This window comes from Pyxicephalus adspersus, chromosome 5 (assembly GCF_032062135.1).
Source record: "Pyxicephalus adspersus chromosome 5, UCB_Pads_2.0, whole genome shotgun sequence".
NCBI lineage: Eukaryota > Metazoa > Chordata > Amphibia > Anura > Pyxicephalidae > Pyxicephalus > Pyxicephalus adspersus.
The window spans coordinates 17797029-17802957 of record NC_092862.1 but is presented as its reverse complement, the minus strand read 5'-3'; the positions used below and the strand labels follow the sequence as shown (position 1 = coordinate 17802957).

The 5929-nt window shown below is 43.7% G+C and overlaps 1 protein-coding gene across 1 annotated transcript in view; it reads right to left on the bottom strand.

The window, feature by feature from the left end:
• NUDCD1 (NudC domain containing 1) overlaps nt 1-5929 on the bottom strand; it is a gene marked incomplete in the record, with an annotated part of 83980 nt that overhangs the window by 29116 nt on the left and 48935 nt on the right.

Here is a 5929-nt window from a genome sequence, read left to right as displayed (position 1 = left end):
AAGTTCTCCAAGGCTAGAGAGAATACACTTTCACCAGTGAAGCTGGGTAATCCAGCAAACCTGCAATGGATTTCCTAAAAGTCAAGCTATTTGTTAGCTAATGTTTTCAATCCTGGACCAGATCCAGTCCAGATTTGCTGGATCTCCTAGCTTCACTGATGAGAGTGTATTTTCTCCAGCCTTGGAGAACTTTCATAAATCAGGGCCATTGGCTCTATAGGCCAGGCAAACTCCTTGACAAGGGTAGCTGAGATGTAATTGTCTGCTGCCCCTGAGTCAATAAAGGCCTTAAGGGCAAGTGTGGACTATGGAGGGGTGCTGAGTGGAGGTAAGAGAAGAGTGACCTAGCATGCCCCCCTTAGAGCATGCTAGGCACTAAAGTTTCCCGACCTTTGTGAGCAAAGCCTAATAAAGTGGCCTTTCTGTCCGCAATTGATGCAGAGGCCTGTAGATAAATCCTGGGACCTTATTTCTGAAGACAGAAGTAAACGGACCAGTTGCACGGGTTCTTCCAAAGAAAGACAAACAGGAGAGACTGGAGGGTCCAGAGGCCATTGAAAGGATAGTGCTAACCGGGGTGAGTAAACCTTATGTGAGCGAAATCTCTCCTGGAAATGTTCTTGAAAACGAATGTCAATCTGGATGGCCAGGGAGATCCAAAGGTCATCCAAAGAGGAGGGAATCTCCCGACCAGCCAACTCATCCTTGATGCTGTCTGACAGGCTCTGTAGGAAGGTAGCATGGAGCGCTTCATTGTTCCAGGTGAGCTCAGCTGCCAGGGTTTGAAATTTGACTGTGAAGTGGAGGACCTTTGGCGGAGACACCAGCCGCTGAGGAGGCTTGGGCTGGTTCAGCAGTACTGGAGGAGGCCAGAAACAGATCCAGGTGAGTAGTAAGAGTATGAAGGTGGTGAAGGACCTGGATTTAGGTACTTTCCTGAGCGTCTAGCCTCTGGGCGAGGAATTGGTTAGGGTCTGCTGAGGCCTGGGAGGGTGTGGTCTGCATTTGTGCAAACTGTCACGCTTGGGGAGTCAGGGACACTAGGGGGTGCTGCGCCTTGGCCCTTCTCAGGGCTCACACCATTTTTTGCAAGCCCTAGCGCCCCTCCCCCCCAGGGGCCCTGTTTTTGAGTGCTGTGTCTGAGCTAGGTAAATAGCCAGGGATGATTATTTTCTGATTGGTCGGCCGGATGGGCGAAACTGATAAAGCTTGGGAGTGCAGGCATGCCCAGAGACGGAACTGCCCGCATGCACAGAAGAGAGGCGCCTGTGCTTTAGTGAGGAATTTGTAAAAGTGTGACCAAGATCCTTTAGAGCTGACTGACAAGTGATTCTGACTAGCAGGTGACCCACTTCAAAGAAGTTTGGCATTCCTGAAGACTTAAAGGGGAATGTAAGAGTCACCTAAAAATAGCGAAAGCTGATGGACACAGCGCCCTATATTACGTAATGCTTTATAGGGATTGCCAATGAGTCACCTTATGTCTGACAAGTGCAAACCTGGCAGACCTCATATGCTGCATCTTCACTTCTGAAAAGTGCAGTGATCACGTTCAAGAAGTTTACTACTAGCAACTATAACACTTTCATCTATTCTATTGTTTCTTTTAAAGGGAACCATTTGCAAAACTAACGGTCTGTGACCCCTGGATAAGTTAGTTCTAGGGTAGGGAAACTACCCTATCCATTAATAGTATCAGTAACTCCACATACTTAAAAGTAGTAGGCAACCTAGGTCACAGAACAACACCTTTTATTTGTTTCCATCTTTTGTTCCAATAAATTTTATGCACAGGCAGTGGTGCATGGAGATATTTAAACAAAAAGCTTGATGTTTTCAGGAGCGTTTTACAAGCCAAATGATTTTCAAGGTATTGCACAAACTTTGAGCTGAGGTGCTGGATTCAGTTACCAAAAAGGACAACATATGTGTAACTAGGTGGATGTCAAGGGCACCCTAGTTAAAACTTTGAAGCTCCTGCAGTGGACCAAGGAGATAACATACTAGGTCAAAGCTATGGCACCTACCTGTAAGTTAACAATCCGGGGATGTACTTGTAGACTACTAGTTGGTGTTTAATGGGGTCAGTGATTCCAGTACAAAAAATGCAAACGGAATGACTACACTATACCTAAAAAATGCCAAAAATTGAAAATTCCATTATGCTCCCCCAAATTTTAAGTTTGTTTCTTTGCAACACTGTTCCTGCATCAAATGTGGAGGAATCAGTGTTCATCTCATCTGGGTCCCGTCTCTTTAGGAATGTGGTGGAGGAATTAAAATAATAACCTGCTTTGTGCTTCTTTAAATTCCCACACATGTTTCTGCTGCTTGAATTTCAACAGGAAAACCAGATCAATACACTTGCATTGAGATTTGGTGGTTTTAGTGGGTGAAACACAATTCAAAGATGTACTGCATGGGAAACAAATGCAAGTGTTGAAGTAGCACCATGTTTAAACAAAATGTAGTTTTCGGTTTACAAAAGGTTTAGATTTACTGCTCATACCTCACTGGTTCCCAGCTTTAAGCAGATGTTATTTTTATTGTGTTACTCTTCCCCAGAAACAGCAATAACTAGGAGCAGTGCAAAAGCAGATGGGAAAATCTTAAGTGCAAGAAGAGAGGCAATTGTATCTATGGTAATCCTTTAGATATGTACGCTTATTGCTCATCCATGCTTGTGAATGATTGGCGGCAAGCATACATTTCTAGAGGGTTTCTAAGAATGCTTAATTTAATAAAATTTGGTATGCAAGACTCTTACTGTCAGGTATCAAACTTGGAAATCTGAACCAGCAAACAGGCTGAAGCTTGCATCAGATCTGTAAATTGCTGTCACAGATTCCTGCAGGGCCAAGGGGATCTGTGCCCCCTTCGATGTTATCCACCATTCACTCCCCTGCTGCCAACACCAGCTCTGCTAAGGGATCACCTCCTCAGCTCACGCCCTGGTCTAGGTCATGTGACTCCCAGTCTGCTGCTCCATTACCTCAGAGGACTAAAGTGTTCCGCAGATGGGCTCCCCCTGCGGGTGGAGGAGTGAACATCACCAACCTCTCGTCTCCAGGACCCCCTCTGGTGGTAGGATAGGATGCAGCAGGTCACATGGTTTCCATCCATCACATGACCTTCCCTTAAAAGGAAGTGAATGGCAACAAGAAGTTGCCTGAACAAGGAGTTTCTTTGGCTCTGCTTCCAGGTCCTTGTTGTTTGATTCTCCTGTTCTTGATTGTTTATCAACCTCGGCTTGACCTTGACTACTCCTGATTGCTGCCTGCCCTGACCTCTGGTTTGTCGGAGTACTCTTTGTCCCTTGTTCTGTTCTATGCCTTGTTTCTGCCTGTCAGCAGTCACCTGCCTCTGCGTGCAAGGGGGCGGCAACCTGGCAGTTGCCTGCAGTGCAACACCCTCACCTCTAGAGGCTCTGGTGATGACTGGGCAGCTGCTTAGACTCTGCACCTTGTGCAAGTCACTGCCAACTAAAATGGTGACACAGAGGGTCCACCGTCCTGTCCTGCCTTGCAGCACTGTGACAGTTGCAATGTGCACAGCAGTTTGTGAATTGCATTTTTATTTAGATTGGCACCACTATGCTAGCAGTGATGATGTACTATGGTGGCCTGCAAATTTCTAAAATAAACTTTGAAGATATTCTATATAAACTATCAACAGAAAAATAAGTAAGTATACATTTGCAAATCTGCTTAAAGCGGACCTAAACTCAATATTTTTACTTTACATAAAAGGGTAGACAACCCTTTTTGTTTAAAGTAAAAATTGTATTTTTTTTTATTAGAGCAATACCCTTTTTGTTTAAAAATGGTTCAGCACCTCCCCTTTCTGTCTTGATCCCCGCAGAATGGGAGTGCAAAGCCTCCCGGGATACCTACGTCACGGATCACTGGATGCTCTGTGTGAAATCAGAGCATGCTCAGAACGAGCCCTTTCTCTAATGGAAGAAAAAAATTTCAGATTTCACACATGCGCACTGAGATCAGCAATCTTTTTTCCCATCTACGTCACCTGATCTCACCCTTGCGCAGTGCCAAATCAGGTGACCTAGGAAGAAGAACCCGGATGAAGAGAGAAGATGTTGGCGCCCGGCACTTCCTCTGCACCCTGCAGAAGACGGAAACAACCTCCTGACAGATCTGCAGGATTAAAATGAAGCATTTTTTTGTTTTGAGTTTAGTTCCGCTTTAACTTGCATGGTGGAGCGAAGGCAAATTATACATAAACTAATTTAAAGATATTCAGAAAAAACTTAAAAAGAAATTAGATATTTTTTTCCCACTATTTCAAAATCACACCGTATGGAAACAAATTACAGAACAAATGTCTGTTATACAGTGGTCAAGCCAAGAGACTCTTGCAGTAGATGAACGTATAGCATTTACAGACCTATATATCAGTAGATAGCATCAGCATATATCAATAGCATCAGAATCAGCACCCACTGTTTCTTGGGCTCCGAGTCGCTGCAATTTCCCTCTTTTGTTCACAGTGGGTAATTTTTACTCCCCTGTGATTACCAGACATTTGAGCTGCAGGTAGAAAAAGCTCAGATACAATGAACCAGTTAGAATACACATGCAGTTATTGCTCTAACACAACATTTATACAGCTGCCCTACCATAGACTAAAATCCATTAAAGTACAAATTAGAACATTTGTGCTGTGGTTCTTTTTTTGAGCATAACAACATTTTCTCTTCAAACAATGGAGGGTTCTATAAAGTAGAAACTTTACAGTATCTGGTATTTCTCACGTTCACATCTTTACACCCACCTCATCTCTAAGAGGCACAGTAAAATGACACCCATTCTGCATTGTATTTGACTGTTAGTGTAGGTGACAAAGTTTGAAGCTTCATGTTGGTCATTGCTGGGGCTTATACAGAGTAAATGTCCTACTCCCCTTCCCAGTGTGACATTCTTTGGACCTTTGAGTTTGGTAGCCAAGGTCCCAACAGTGAAGGGAGAATGGTCACATGCCCTCCATAACCGTAAAAACCATGCATATCGGAACAGATGAATGTGGTAATACTAAGTCACAAGCCAAGTGGAAGTGGGCTGTTAAGAGAATCTGTCAAATACACTCAATAAAGTGACTGATACCCTTTAGGTGGATCTGAACCATCCAGTTACCCCCGATGCCTGAAAGCACCAGATGTAGGAACTCTGAATAGCACAAAACTAAACTAGGCTATGCGGGGGGCTAACAACAGTGGCTGGTGACATAACAGCCAGAAAGGGGTAGGAGCAGTCAGATAGAAAGAGAATTATCTGACACACCTGGAAAAGTCTGCACCCTATCATTTAAGGCAAATACAAAACCGACTAACTGAAAAGAAGGAGCCAGAAGAGCCTGTTTATCTCATTAATTCCAATTAGCTAAAGTCCTGGCTTTTATCTGGATATACATTCTTTTGTCCCAAAGCAGGAGTCAGGCTGTTCCTGAAAAACCCAAGTTGCTAAGTTTTTCCCATAACCAATCTAAGCACCTTCCAAATAAAGAGCAGTCTTCTCCCCAGTCTCTTTTAAATGGGTGCACCGCCAGGCACTTTTTAGTGACCACCCGGCTGTTTTTGGGTCATTACTGAAGTAGTTGGGTCACAATAATCTAAATCGGTTTTAAAAATAATGCATTTTATCAATATGCATTCAAATGCAAAATACATTATATATAGTAAATTAATTTATACTGTGGCGAATACAGCCAAAAGTAGGCACCTTCACAAAACTGACTCAGGACCCCAGTGGGGGCCACTGATCCTGAGAATGTGCTACAGAACACTTTCCATCTCCCTTAGTCCGCGCTGGAATTTATAGATTTGGGTGTCTCCTGCTGTAAATAGTGGGCATTTGGCAGAAATTGTAGAAATGCCATAATGTAGAGCCTGAATAAATGCATATGTGGATACATG